Below are 16,544 nucleotides of genomic sequence, written 5' to 3'. Positions count from 1 at the left end.
ATCTGTTTGAGGCCAGTAATCCTCTTTGTGAGGTATTTCTGTGGCCTTTCCAGCTGCTGCATATGTCTTGTGAGGTACATTTCAAAAGGGGCATTGTACTCTATAATGGGTCTAATCAGTGCCGAGCAGAGGGGAACAGTGACCTTTTTTTGCCTGGATGAGAACCCTTTTGTGATACGGTGTGCCACATAGAAGGATTTCCTGACTACTGTGGTGATGTGATTATCAAAGGAGAGACTACTGTCCACCTGGATCCCAAGGTCTCTTATCACACATTTGGCATTAAGTAGACTGCCGTTTATGTGGTAGTTCATGGGTACAGAGTTTTTACCAAAGGGGATGACAATGCACTTTTTGGCACTGAGCTTGAGGCCATGCCTCTAACACCAGGCATCTGTCTCAGTGAGGCCCTTCTGTAGGATGTCCACATCATTTGGGGCTCGACTATGGCTCCTAGTTTGTAGTCATCTGCAAACTTCATTAGCCAGAGGCCTTCTCTGTTAGCCTGTACTTCAGAGAAGTAGATACCAAACAGGAGAGGTCCCAGGACTGAACCCTGTGGTACTCCACTTGTCACTGGTTTGAAGTCAGATTTGGAGTCTGCAACTTTTACAGTGTGGGTTTTGTCAGTGAGCCTGTTGGCAACCCATCTTGTGACGTAGGGACTTATACCTAGTTTAGTGAGTTTAGCTATAATTCCAGAATGGAGGATGGTGTCAAAAGCCTTGGTGAGGTCAAGATAGGCTGTGTGAACCACCTTACCCTAGTCTATGGCTTTGGTGACTGCCTTACAAAAGTTGATCAGGTTCAGAAGGCATGATCTGCCTTTCACAAACCCGAACTGGGTGGGGTCCAAAGTTTGGAGGTTACCAATGTCTTTGTTTATGAGTTCCATAATGATACGTTCCATGGCCTTGCAGACCAGGCTCGTCAGGCTAATAGGGCGATAGTTCCCAGGATCAGTGGTGGCTCCCCCTTTGTGGAGTGGGATAACTGTTGCTGTGCACCATTCAGTAGGCACAAAGCCTGATGTGAGACTATGATTGAACATGCTGCTTAGGTGGGGAGCCAGTTTGTTCTGAAGTTCATGTAAAACGCAGCCTGGGATGATGTCTGGTCCCATGGATGCTGTGTTTTTGGTTTTAGAGAGTGCAGCTTTTACCCGCATAGATGTAATTACAGGGACTATGGATTTTTCCTGTATAGATTATGGGCCCTTTAAGGGGTGAGATGGGGGTAAAGTTAGCACTGAACCTATCTGCCAGGATGTTGGCAATAGCAGTTGGTTCTGTAATTTTCGTGCCATTGTGCTGTAACTCAGAGCAGATCTGGGTGTTGCCATTGAGATTCTTGACATAGCTATAGCATGCTTTGTGGTTGCCCTTAGAATCAGTGGCAATTTTGTTTTCGTAGTTAGCTTTGGAGGATCTTATAAGGGATCTCAGCTTCTTACTGAGGCTGACCAGGGAGCTCCTCCACTCATGGGATTTTACTCTCTTTTGCACAGTTTCTTCCTTCTGTTGTACAGTTGGTTTATGACAAGGGACTACCACATTGGCTTAATTTTTTTGGAGGATAGCATCTTGGTTCTGTTTGGGATAGCACAATCCATGCACTCGTGTAAGTGCTTATAGAGTGCATTTGTGTAGGATTCAGCAGTCGTAACTGTATTGTCCATCTACATGGGTGTAATGAAGTTCACCACTTCTGTCTTAGGAAACATGAATCGAACAAAATCAACAGTTCCAATGCAGGAACCAACTTAAAACAAAAATAAAACAAAAACCATCGACCACTGTGTAAAGCAGAAACGGCAATAAGGCACAGACCAGGAACTTGAAGCAGAAAGAATTTAATGAAAAGCACACCAACTGAGCGCTTTCACCAGTGAAACTGGCTTCTACATACGTATTTTCAGATTATTAAGAAACATATGTTGAATACTTAGTTCTGACCCCTGACCACACCTCTCAACCATCCAGATTTTTGCAGAATGTCCACATTTTCACCTTATAAAATGTGTTGTTTTCTGTCAAATCAGTGAGGATTGTACTCATTAAATAATGACATACGTTTGTATTTCAGACCATTTCCTGTTGAAAATGCACACTATTACAAATCATGTTATTCTAGCAACTAAGTTTAAACTTTATAAGAACAATGTTCAAATCCTGTCCCTATTTGTGGGCCTGACCCTATTATTTTAGGCTTTGTCAAGATTTCCTGTGCTAAGAGGTTGAGAGATATGCCCCCCCGACACTGCTTTCATGAGAGACAGAAATGTATGCTACTTTTTTCAATGACCACGAAGAGACTAGTAATATAAATTTGGAGGGTGTGGGTGGCTAACCCTCACATTGAGGAGTCAGGGGGGCCTGCCCCCCCCTACAGAAACACTTACATTTCAGTGAGCCTGATCATCAGGGGTTTATCTTCTCTGCAAGTCATAGTGGAAGGACTTAGAATTTCCTTGTTTAAAAATCACGGATAATACACCTTAAATTATGCTGAGCATTGCTGCCTTGCTGTCTATCAAGTAGAGTAGGCTTCATTGTTTGCGTTCTTTCTCTAAGTGTCTTGGATCCCTTCAGTAGTTTGCCCATGTATGCACAAGCACCTCAATGACACCAAAATGAAACCTTTCCCCCAAAGATCCCTTCAGTAGTTTGTCAATGTCTGCACAAATACTTGAATGACTTCAAAATGAAACATTTTCCCAAGCACCCCCTTCAGTTCCAAATACACACAAGCACTTGACTGACTACAAAATGAAACATTTCCCTAAGCGATCCATTCAATACTATGTCCAAGTATGCACAAGTACCAAGATGAAGCATTTCCCCAAGCGACCCCTTTGGTAATCTGTCCATGTATGCTCACAAACACTAAATGACATCAGAATGAAACATTTCTCCTACCGACCCCTTCAGTAGTCCGTCCACGTATGCACAAGCACCATGAAATCAAAATGAATAATTTCTGCCAAGGATCCCTTTAGTAGTCTGTCCATGTATACACACAAGCAACAAATGACATCAAAAATTAAATCACCCTCCAAACTACCCTTCAGTAGTCCAGTCTGTCTATGTGTCCATCCATGTATGTATGCACAAGCACCAAATGAACCCCCCACAACCCCTTCAGTAGTCTGCCTGTCCATCCACGAACGTATGAACACTATGCACAAGCACCAAAATGAGACACTTCCCCCCACGACCCTTTTGAAGCAAGCTCTTAAAATGAATGAAATGAATTCCCTCCAACTATATGCAAAGCATAGCATAGACCTACTGGTCTGTTTTTTCTGCCCACAGCAGCAGTTACAGTTTGCAGTAAATCGGTCAACTCAACTTGGTCAATAAATCGGTCAACTCAACTCGGTCAATGAATTTAATCAAGATCCAACTCTTGAATCAATTTTGTTTAATAAATAAATGTACTTACAACAAGCAATTTCTCTCAGCTTTCTTTGGGCACCAAAGATATACCCCAGCAATACTGTCTTTATTACACCACGCCACCGCCCCCTGCACAGAAAATCAAAGTTCATTTTTCAGCAGTGCAGAAGACTCTCAGATGTCCATTTAGGATGCATGCATCACCGAGATCTTGTTTCCCTTAAAGGGAAATAATATATATATAGATATATATATATATATATATATATATATTTATATATATATATATATATATATATATATATATATATATATATATATATATTCTTTTATTTATTTATTTATTGGCATTTAATTACCAGGTTAGTCTACTAGGCCTTAAGAGCCCATTTTCTGTGGAAGCCCGGGGAGAAAAGCTCTGTGTACATGTAACAATCTTGAAAAATTACATAAATTGTAAATTAATTAAAGTTAATTTCCAAAGTTCAGTTTACGAACGATTGTGTATACATACATACATACAAAGCTCACACAGATGAATAATAAACAACTTGTGAAACTGACATGATACATTAGTGTCTGAATATGAAAATTGCTTAGAAGTAGAGGTATAGATAACAGGGATTTTTTTATATAGAACCCTGCACATGACAGTGCCTGGGGTAATTGCCCTGTTCACCCCACCCTAGCTACAAATTACCCCAATGATAATAACTGGGATCATACCATAGATAATATGAGGGACCCATGTATGAGATACAACATATAGGAGCTGCCTCTGTCCATTAGTAGTACAGGGGGCAGTACTGGCGTAAATTTTCATTTCCCATCCACAAATCTAAACTGCACATGAATATGGATGGGGACGAGCTTTATCTTATGCAAATGGGAGTCTGTTCAAGAGCTGCGCTAGCCTTTGCAAGATATAACTGTCCCTCCAAACCATTTTGTTGATCTTGCAGAAGAGATTTAGATTGCAAGACAGAGTTTTCTGATGCCATTTGACTTGCTGATATGCAGTAAATCCATCATGATGTTAAAAGTATTTGGGAATCATGTATGTTTCACGTAAATATAACAACTGTATCTATTTTGAATTTGCAAAGACGTCTTCTAAATCACTATCTGCTGAAGACATCATACATCACACGTATACATATACAAATATTTATACAAACACACCCACACAAATACCCCACACAGAATCAAAGTAAAAATTGTTAGCTTGCAAAAGTACACAGAAAAGTAATATACCCACCAAGGATGTAGAACTGAATGTCATGTCACAACAGTACTTACATTCTTTCTAAATATGCCATTGTTAATCTAGAAAAAAGGAAGCTGTCTCTTCCAGTCTTCCTTGATATAACTAAAACATCATAAATTTTCTCATACTCTGTTTTCCTCAAGTGGTTTGTAAACATTTGAGTCAGTATGTATCGGCAAGTTTTTTGGGATACAGTGTGTATTTGCATGGGTATTGGTCACATGCAGAGTGGCATAAGCTAGTACTGATTAATATTCTTATGTTGCACCACAGTGCACTGAGCACAAATATGCATCAGAAGTTATGTGCAAATTAACACATAATAAAATGCAAATTAAAATTGGCAGGAAAATGATAAGGCCTCACTTATTAAGGAAATGTGTGTGAGGAGAACATGTAGAGGAACTTGCACCTCAATCTGAGGCTGATTATAAAAGGGTAAAACACTCCAAAAAATTAGGAGACATTTATAGCTAGAATGCTTGGTGCAGCAGTACAGATTGTTCAGCAGCACATTTTAATTATTAATTCCACAGCTTCTAGCTGGTGTAAGCAAGGTGGCATCTGGAACCAATGGAAATATTGTCATCAGTGGGTGACATATAATAATTTTAGTAATCAGGAGATAACCAATCACTTTACAGTAGATCAGCACATTGTATTAGTCTTTGCCAGCATGTTGCTCACACATACAATCTATAGCAATGCATAGCCTACCAATACCTGTGGAGATCAAGGTATGCATACCTCTCTCTAGTCCAGCTAGAAGACTCTTTTAGCTTCAGACACCAGCTGGGAAGAAGTTGAGTATTTTAAAGGCCTCCACCACTAGAATACTCATTAAATTCCTTGACATAATGCTACTACTTGTGGAACAGCATAAGTGGTTTCCTAGTACACCACAGGAAACAGAGTTAACACAGTGCAGTGTCGCACAGAACAAACATGATGAATGCAGTGTTAATATCAGACTACGATGGTCAGTATATGGTCATCCCCCACTGTATGTCACACATTCCCACATCAGACATTTCCACATGCACTACGCAACAGTGAGGGTAGAGTGGGTCAGTCATCATCATCTGCACAGGTAGCTATGGGCACAATGACACAAGGCCGTCTATGCACACACACACAGACACACACACACACACACACACACACACACACACACACACACACAGAGTGGAGGAGCATCTGTCAGGAGAGAGAGACAAGGGAGAGTTTAGGTGAAGGATCTCGTATCGGGGACAATTTATTCTTGTAATGGGGAGGGGATGCTACCATGTGACTGACCTAATGATAATCCATTGGCTTGTTGCATAAGGACTTAGGGTCCCCCCAACAGGTATGGTGTGCGACTGCAGGACCATGACCTGTACTGGAGTCCACTAATAGGTGTCCTGCCAGTGGAAGCTGGTTGTGATAGTCACCCACATCAAGTGGTGACAGAGTGTTGAACACTTCCAGATAGCCTGCAATGGCCTCCCCCTATGTGACCACCCCAATATCAAGACAACACTATTAGTGTAGGCAGTGATAGTGGCACTGGCAATTCTCTGAGTGAAGGTGGATATGGAAGAGGTACATGCCATCAGTAACCTCATAAGACAAATCAGTATTTTGTACTGGACTTGTAGTTCTCATGGATGCCACACAACATACCATGAGTTCCATGCTGGACAAGATTACAACAGATTGTGCCTGGAAAATATCCCAGCACATCTTCTGATAGATCCTGAGTACCACTCACATGTCAGTAACACCTGTAATGTGACAGCTTTGGGAATCTCAGAGGAGCAGCACAGATGTGAGTATACTGACATCAGTTGGAGTACAGTCACCGGGTGCTGCAGTCTCAGGGGGGGCCATTGCTGGGACTCATTGCCACAGAAGTTTCCTCCCCCACTGGGGATAATGAGTGCTCAAACACGTGTTCTGTTGGCAAGGTCACATTTTCACCCTATACTATGGGTAAATCTCCACTCAAGGTGGAAAATATAGTGCCACTGTGTCATCTGACTGTGTGTGATTCAGGTATCTGTGTGTCATCATCACTGTTAGCTCTTGCATAATTTCCAACAACAACCTGTTGTCCTGTCCCAGGCTCTACATATGTCACTGTAGTAGTGCTCTGTCCTGTAAATACACAACAAATGACACATCAGAGTAAGTATGTGCACCTGTGTGAAAACTGCACCCTTGTGGCATGCAAGATGTATCATATAATCCTAACCTACCTGTACTGCATACTGACATGGCTGGGTACCTGATATTCCCATAACAAAACTCTGGCATCATATGATGCCGTTACCTTAAATCTCTATGCGCAGAGCTGCTGTAGAGAAGTCTATTGAATGTAGCCGTAAACTGGTACACACCCATCAAGATGTGTGTGGAGGTGGGTCCAGAGTCCAGTCCTCAACAGATGATTCCAAAGCCTATGACTCCTTCCAGTGACATGAAAAACTCCTCTAGCTCTGTCAACCTGCTGCTCCCAAATGGCCTTCTTGCTGTTAACCTGTTATATGCTATACAATCTACCTTTGTCTCAGTGCAGTGTAGCATGTTGGTAACATATGAGACTGCTGCTGTATGGGTGATTACTGTCTTCCATGGCATCTGTGTTCTGGATCCATGTCTGTTACACATGGTCCTGTAAAGTCTATTCAGCACCCCCCTCACCAACAAGTGACATCTGTAAGTCTGTCCTAAGTGACTGCACCACATCATTTTCACAAGGGATAAAACCATCCAGCAAAGTCTATTCAGCATCTCCCTCACTAATAAGTAACATCCATGAGTTTGTCCTAAGTGACTGCACCACAACATCATTTTCACCAGGGATGAAACCATTCAGCTTCGACCATTGACCTCATCCTCCAGACATATGGACACATATGAACACATGACACAGAGTTATATACTGCATACTATAGAGACTGGTAGAATGAGAGCTACAAGCAAACAGATGACTAAGTTATACCATACTATTTTCAGAGGGAAAGCTATAGGGAATGTCACATCACAGAAGTACAGCCAGATATGGGAATGCATACAACAGGCCATTAGGTGTTGTTATTTATGCTCTCCTTACATTACAGGGCTCGTCCGGTTTGACAGAACCAACAGATATATCTGACTATCTGACAGACTATCTGTCAGTGTCAATTTATGAAAATATGCATTTGCAACTGTGTGGATCTTCAATGTCAGCTGGAGCTGGTGGTGGACATGATGTAGTGTGCCAACAACATCTAATATGCAGGGACATTTTATGCAGTAAGGTTATGATGCAACATCTCACAGTGCCTTGCTGCTACCTAGTGTATCCCCATGTGAAACTGTATCATATCCCCTGCAATTATGTTAATCTATGCACAGGTGATATCTACTTGCCAGCTACCTGTCACTCAACTAATAGGGCATATGTAGGGGACTGCGAGATTACGCTCTCTGTTGAGGTTGGTGAGATGATTATCCTCACTGGTGAGGTCAAACTACAAAGCTGACTCTTTTGAAATAAAAATCAAATGAGTAATCCCAGCAAACCCTGTAACAGTTAGAAACTATCCCAAAGCAAACTACATCCTATTGAGCAAACATTTGTCAAAATTCAATGCCGACCCAAGCCTGAGTTCAATGCAACCTATGCAGAATTGTTCAGAGACCCTGTACAACCATGTAAATGACTCTATAGAGGCTGCTGTACTTATTAGAAGTAAGCCCAAAATAAACTCTAAAAACAAACCACACTGGTGGAATCCTAACTGTAATAGGGTATATAACAAAAGGAAAAAGTCATGACTAAAATAAGGAACAGTAACTCCCATAATGACAGCAGCTCTCCTCTTCAATTCTCAGTGACATCTATCAATGGTACTATAATATCTTCTGACTATACCACCAAACTACTAGGTGTCACCATCGACAATAATCTGAAATTTGACATCCACATCAATAATACCATAAAGACTGTCAATAAAAAATTGGCTGTCTCTATAGGGTTAAATCATTCCTTTCCCCTACTGCTAAAACTACTATCGCCCACACCCATTTGATCTCTACACTCCTTTATGCCTCTCTCATCTTTACTAATCTCTCCAAGAATAACCTCAGTAAATTGGAAATGACCTATAATAACATTGCACGATTTGCTACAGGCAACCCATTCCAAACCCATCATTGTATAAACTTAAAACAGCTAGGATGGTTAGAACTACAACAGATTAAATTTCACCAACTAACCATTGCCCACAACATCCTATACAAACCTTCTAATACTCCAAGTTTATCTACCCTCATCACCCCCTATAAAAACCTAAAGTCCTTACGATCATCTCACAAACTTCTTATCCATACCTCAAAACCTAATAACAGAGCTGGGGATTCTCTTTTCTCTAATACACTAGGTAAATACTGGAATATTCTCCCTAATGACATCACCTCACTCACCTCTCTATCTCTATTTAAAAATAGAATTAAACTTCTCAAAACATACTGGCTATGCCCCTGCTCCAGACCAGACTAGTCATCTACCTCTACTAACTTGACTTACCTATCCACTCCCTACTATCCTCTACTACATTTTCCCACCTTATTATATTTTTCTGTTCTACCTTTTTTCACTATGTCTATCCTCTATATATCTTTTCTTAAGCAAATCCTTTGCTACAATACTACACATCAAACTCCCTTTTTTTTCACTTCTGACTTAACCTATACTAAGTCACCATGCTTAAAAATAGCACTATATTATACTGCAGGTCCTCAGTGTTAGATCCTGCTTAACCTTTCTGCTGTAATTCACATGTTGCAAGATTTTCTTTCTTTTTTTTTCCTTTTTTAACTATGATTATTTCCTTTTATCTACCTCTGACTTAACCTGCATTGTTGTCTAAGTTCTTTCAATTTGCACTTTTTGTGACTTTTTACCTCAATGTTACATCCTGTTACAACCTCTATGCTAAAATACACATTACCATTGTTGATGCATTTTTTTTCCCATACCAGGAAAATTGCTATTTTGACTAGAATATTAGATTTTATTTCTTATTTTTTATTTGTTTGTACTTGTATTATTGTATTTGGACCATGTCTTGGAGCTTATCTCCCCGGGCCTCTACTGAAAATGGACATATATCCAGTTAGACTAGCCCAGTCAACAAATGTAAAATAAAATAAATAAATAAATTAAACTAAAGGGGAAACTAAGAGGACAAAAATTAAGTCCAACGAGGCCAGTTACAAGGTCAAGATAGCCTCGCAGGCTAAACACAACCAAAAGGCCTTCTACAGATATGTCCAAAACCTCAAAGTCAGCACATATCAGTGTGCCAAACTGCTGGTCAATGGTGCCACCTTCACTGAGCACAGCTACATAGCAAATTTGCTGACTGACAGATTCAGCCATCTTCACCCCCTACTACCCCCTGCCTCCCCCATAAAATACCTACTAGCATAACACACCCACACCTACCCCACTATTACCAGAGAACAGGTCCTGGTGGTACTCAGCAAGGCCAATAACAGAGTCTCAATGGGTCATAACAATATCCAAGAATGCCTTCCAAATAGCTTGAAACATGATCTATCAGGATCACTTGAGTCACTTTTCCACTATAGCCTCAAAACAGGCTTTGTAACACAAGAATGGAGGACGCCAATGGTTATCCCACTTCACAAGGGTGGAAAATCAATTGATCACAGAAACTACAGACTTATTAGTCTGACTAGTCTAGCATGCAAAACCATAGAATGAATCACCATGGAAATAATCAACAAAGACATAGGTGACTTTCAGACACTGGACAGAACCCAGTTTGGTTTTGTCAAGGGAAGGTTATACCTACTAAAACTGGTGGGCTTCTTTGAGAAGGTTCATCATTGCAATGGATGACAGGAAAATGGTGCATACCACCTACATGGACCTGGCTTAGGCATTCGATACAATACCCAACTAGGGCACAGTTGACAAAATTACCAAATTAGGCATAAACGTAACTCGCTGGATTGTCAGCTGGCTCAAAGAGACTGGTCATCAGCAGGGTACCACAGGGCTCCATGCTAGGACCACTTCTATTTAATATCTACTTCTCGGAGGTAAAGGCTAATGTCATGGGCCTTTCGCTGACCAAGTTCACAGATGACTGCAAATTGGGAGCTATCATAGATTTCCCCCATGACACAGACATCTTATTTATTTACATTTGTTTACCTGGTAATGTCCACTGGACAAGAAGTCCTTTTTCAGGAGAGACCTTGGGAGAAAAGCTCCCTCTTACAAGAGGGTCTAACATAGACAAATGAATGGTGCCAAAGTCACAGATTAAAACTCAATGCCGAGAAATGCATTATAGTGCCTTTTGGGAAAACTGCCACCCAAGCTAATTACTCTATCGGTAAAACATCCCTAAGGGTTGACTCAGTAGTCAGGGATCTGAAAACATATGTAGACAGTAATCTGACCATTTTCCCAACACATGGCCAAGGTAGTAAGAAAATCAGTCTATGTCACCCAACTTACAAATCCATCACGGAGTATAAATCCTCATTCAGCATGTACCTCACCAGACATATGCAATAGCTGGAATGCCCACAATTGTTCCTTACCAGGAGAATCTAGGGTATAAACACAGTGCCCTATATGGATCACCTTAAAGCCCTATCTATATACTCGGTCTCTTATAAGTTACTGAGAGACAATCTATGCTTGGCATACAAGGCAACCTCGGATCCCTCTCTCATGGACCTTTTGCAAATCTGCAAAATGAAAAGCAACAGAACCACTAGATCCAAGGATTTGAATTTTGCTTTTGACATAAATAATACGTGTTGATGAGGCAGATATGGGTCTCTGAGGATCACTGTGCTATGGAACAAGCTCTACATCCATGTGAAGCAGAGTCCATCCCTAACCTTATTTAAGTGTAATCTTGACCAATGTATGGGAAATTGGAATTTCACCCCAGGGCTAGCCCCCATGTCTCTGATGGACAAGGGCAGAGAGTAATGGCCAGACTAACATATCCCCCAACATAATCTCAGGAAACTTCCTAACATACCACTCCTAATAAATGCCCATGAACATAAGTACACATTTGAGTTGGGTTGCATGTCTAGGCTAATAAAGGCTCTGGCGTTCATTAGCCTAGTATATACCGTCCATCTTACATCAATGAACCTGTGAACTATGACTTGCATCTGTTGCACTGGTGTCTTACCTTAAAGTTGTCTCATTTCACAGATAGATCTATTCTCTTTTTGCATGAGCACAACATGACAGCAATTATGCCCTTACCGCAGGAGACAGGGGAGGTTTGTTGACAGCTGTGATTAATTCCACTCACAAATGCTGATGTGTGCTAAAATATATATTCAATCCATTGTCGAAAATAAAATCACTTAAGTAAACTTCCCATTGTGTCTCCATATTGCAGGTATGTATGACCAATTTGCTTAGCAGGTACCTCAGATGTGGCAAGCCCCTGCTGGGGCTGTTGTTTATGAGCTTAAGGATGGGATTTTCTCACAAGAGGAGGGGACCTGAACCTTTCACTGACAACTAGCCCAACACCATTGCCTAAACAAGGTCCAGCTGCAGCTGTAAACAAGAGGTTAAGGCTGCAATGGAGAGACAGCAGTGGGCAGTAAAAAGCCCAGATGGAAAGCTTCCTCGAGTAGATAGCTGATTCACTCACCCAAATGGACATAATCATTGAGCCACCAGTAGGGAGATAGTGGCCACCTAATCTGTCATTATTGGTGATGGATCAAATAATGCCCCTCACTGCCAGAGTGGCAAATATCACAATGTTGCTTGTACCCTAGCCTATCCCCAGCCATGTGTGCCCTTTCTGCTTTTGTCACACCCCATGTCTTTTATGTTACTCACCCCTAAGTATCACAATTTGTCTACCCACTATGTGTCTCCCTCAATATTACCTCTCTACAGATTAGAGGGTGCACATTCACCCCTGTATATCTGTGATGTTTTGTATATGTCTGTGTGCCCCTATACATTTTTCTTGCAGCTCTGATTTCCATTTCATCTTTTCCCCACTTCTGTTTTTTATATATATATATATATATATATATATATATATATATATATATAATGTGTGTGTGTGTGTGTGTGTGTGTGTGTGTGTGTGTGTGTGTGTGTGTGTGTGTGTGTGTGTGTGTGTAAATCAGGGGCCTATCCCCACCTCAAAAATAATTATTCCCTACCCTCCATCTTGCACAGTCCTCTGCTTGCTTATTTCTCCTTATTCCTACTTTACTGTCAGCCCTTTCTTCCTTTAATATCCATATATGTGGACACCACAGAAGTGCAGTTGATAGTAGTGTATAGCTGTACAGCTTTTTGTGCCACTTTACAACAACCTGCCAAGGGATGGGCTAACACACACATAGCCTAGCTATGTTTACACATGCACTGCTTTACTCTCATCCATATCAGCCTGTGAGTTTACATAACCTGGCAAGGGATGAGCTAACTCACACATAGCCTAGCTACGTTTACACATGCACTGCTTTACTTTCATCCATATCAGTCTGTGAGTTTACATAACCTGCCAAGGGATGGGCTAACACACACATAGCCTAGCTACGTTTACACACGCACTGCTTTACTTTCATCCATATCAACCCGTGAGTTTACGGTTTTGGTTCTCACAAAATCCTGCAACTTGATAAATGGCTTTCTGCAGATAGTGTATTGCACCTCTGTGTATTTCATTCACCTCATGGATGTATCTACCTGCAAAGTTTCACTGCACAGGTGCACCTACTTGAATAGTTGTTGCACTGCTCATTTATGTACACTGAAGCCCAGCTAGCAGCACATAAGCATTACCTGTCTTGCTTGGGATATTTAATGTATCGCTAAGCTGTCATGCAGTACTGCCTAGCTGTGTAGGCCTTACGCAGAAGTGCACTACACCTCTGAGAATCTCAGCCTTGCACTGACTCTCATGAGCTGACTTGGTATCACTATTACTATTAAATCTGCAATTGCACCTAGGTGCCTAAAAGTGGTTTCAATCATGCTACTTTAAGTAATGTACTGGTGTGTGTACATGAACTCCATGAAGAAGCTGTTTTAAGTCAGTATGTTCATAACAAAGAAGACTATGATCAGGTCTCCGATCTCAACCACATCATTATGTGTTCAAGATATGAATGCCAAGAAATTCACATTAATAGAAGCTAGTTAAATGATAAGTATTCACTACAGTAAGACAAATATGATAGATGCCCTTAAACAACAAGCTAAGCTACCTCCAAAAAAACAGAAGTAACAAATCCTCAGCAAAACCACAGCCCAGCTATACTGCCATCAGGTCAGGTGAGAGTTAATAATTTCTGCATGATCTGACAGATCAGTGCTGGGGTTTAAAACTACAGGTCAATAAACCAAGAACCTACAATAGTCCAATATTGGTTACCACCGCATTCAATTGCCTACTATGTGACGCTGTTCCCAGGACATCCCAGAATGAGACTGTATGTTTAGGGGGCTTATTCATTTAAGTTTTAAGGACCCACTCCATGGACAAGAAAAAAATGTCAAATCAGCAGAGAGAAACCCTCATATGTAAAAACTGTGTTGCCATATATTAATCCTAATACATTCTTGACTGATGACTGATAGCTTAAAGCCTTACATCAATGGCTGTATTATTTTAGCTGTTATTACTTGTGTTTTTTTTTTCTCAGTTACGTAACTGTTGCTCTTATGTTTTATTTATTTCATAGCCAGGGCTACCTGGATTTACAAAGGGGCTGACAGAACAGCAGCTCCAGGCCCACATGTCTGAAATATGTCCTTCTGCTTCTATCCCCATGTGCTACTGTCAAATCAAATAAAAATGCCCCTAATGATTTTCAGATCCATGCCTATGGGGCCCATAATACAGAACTGTCCACATGTAATACAAATTATTAACACAGTTTACTGAAGTCTGAAAATACTGTGACTGTTCCATACTATCTCCCATCTTACACACTTCTACTGTTTGTATCAATGTTTGACATCAGTAATATCCATGTTACTGGCATAAATGACTTGCAAAAGTGATTATCATTTTCAAAAGACACTGCAGCACATGCACTTTGCTGTTGTGCTAGAACACGGTGACAATAAGCAAGATATTGCTGTAAAAGTAAGAGTGCATTTTATGATTCCTGCATGTCAAGTAATTAAGCTTTTTTCCATGGAAGTTATCACTACAGAAGCAGTTAAATACAAGATCTCATAAAAAACTATTTGTAGGCAATTTTCTTTGTACCTTCAAGAAGCAATAAAATGTCTGAGGTATGCTTACCTTATCTGAAACAGCACATGGCATAAGCGATAATCTGCAGAAGAATTGCAGTCATCATTTCACTTTCAAGACTATGCCAGTAAACTTTCTTTGCACGCCAGCACATAAATACTTCATTTCCCTAGTTCCATGTCACATGGTACAGTGATTTAAAGGGATAGTTTTACAAAAATATTTCGGAAGTCTGAAAGCATAAACGTGACTTCATGTCTTAAAGTGGCCTTCTACTTCCTAAATTATTGCATGTGTAAATTCTTTGCACTCTGGTTTGCTTTGGTGAAAAATGTATTGCTTGTCTTACGCAAATCTGTTCAACCTTATTATGCAGTCATCATGGGAAAGGGTGGTGCACACATGCAGAAACTAGGGAGAGTTGTAGAAATGAACATTTGTAACTCAGTTACATTCAAGCTGCATAAACAAGGAGTGTATGTACTTAATATATATTTAAAAGTGCAGGTACAAGACTCTGACAAACCAAATCCAGCACAAGACTGAAGCATCAACTAAAACAGCATATTTACAAGTGCTGGAAGATGCCAGCCAGACTCAGAGGCTAACAGAGTGCAGATGAATGTTAAACAAACAAGTAAAGGACATATGTTAATCTAGAAAATAGCCCTATTAAGCAAAGGACAAATTACATAAGTCATGCAATGCTTTTCTGTTACTCAGTTTTTTGCAATTATGTTCCATTTCTACAGAGATGATAACTCTCAAGTGGTACACATATTAACTGTTTCAGTACTGTGATACAGTCATATCACATCTGTTACTCTAGCATTGTAGTTATTGAACTATTCACATGCACACTTAGCTCAGCAGGATGTAATTTTTCTGTATGCCCCACTCTACCTATATGTGTGCATGGGCCAGCTGTGTGGACTGTGGGTATGAAAAGCAGTCAATGCATCCTGTTCTACTCATGTGCAAATGCACATCTTATCCCTCCAAGCCACTGCACTTCTCACCCCCACCCTAACACACACACACACACACACACACACACACACACACACACACACACACACACACACACACACAGTGCTTCCATGCCACTCCAGGCACTTCTCCTCTGCAAACAAAAGTGTCCATATCCCCTTAGCTTTCTTTCTTTCTTTCTAGTTTTTCTTTATGGCATGCATCATTCCATATACTGCCTTTTAAACCATCTCAGACACTGTGGTATCTAATTTGTTTCACAAGATTCATCTTTTCAGTTCTAATCATTCCTAATGTTTTGCAACTGTTAACATCTGTTAAACCAAGAGGGCACTAAGACAAAGAGTGTACCAGCACTCCAGGAGTCTTACACATAGCCCTTGTACATTGCTGACTGAATGCCAGATATTTAGAGTTCCATACATATCATTGATCAATAAATGTATCCAGATGAAAGACTTATTGATCTACTTACTTGTTAAGTTACTTAGAGTAATATGTAGAAATAACCCTGGTGTCTAGTGGTTCCCCCAAATGTCTTTTGTGCTGCAAAACCTATTATTCCATCACCTTTCCAGTGATTACAACAAAGAAAAGTTTCCCTGGTAT

General features: G+C 40.5%; 1 protein-coding gene across 1 annotated transcript in view; it reads right to left on the bottom strand.

The window, feature by feature from the left end:
- Window positions 1–15,106, bottom strand: part of SLC2A9 (solute carrier family 2 member 9) — a 3,818,728-nt gene extending 3,803,622 nt beyond the window's left edge. Inside the window, exon 1 of the mRNA XM_044062595.1 lies at window positions 14,994–15,106. The gene's annotated coding sequence lies outside the window, so the exon portion shown is untranslated. The remainder of the gene's footprint in view (window positions 1–14,993) is intronic.
- Between the last annotated feature and the right edge of the window lie 1,438 nt (window positions 15,107–16,544).

Source organism: Protopterus annectens, chromosome 2.part1 (assembly GCF_019279795.1).
Source record: "Protopterus annectens isolate FY-2018-M chromosome 2.part1, PAN1.0, whole genome shotgun sequence".
NCBI classification, from domain to species: domain Eukaryota; kingdom Metazoa; phylum Chordata; order Ceratodontiformes; family Protopteridae; genus Protopterus; species Protopterus annectens.
Note: the sequence above shows the minus strand (reverse complement) of the source record. Positions and strands in the feature narration are given on the sequence as shown.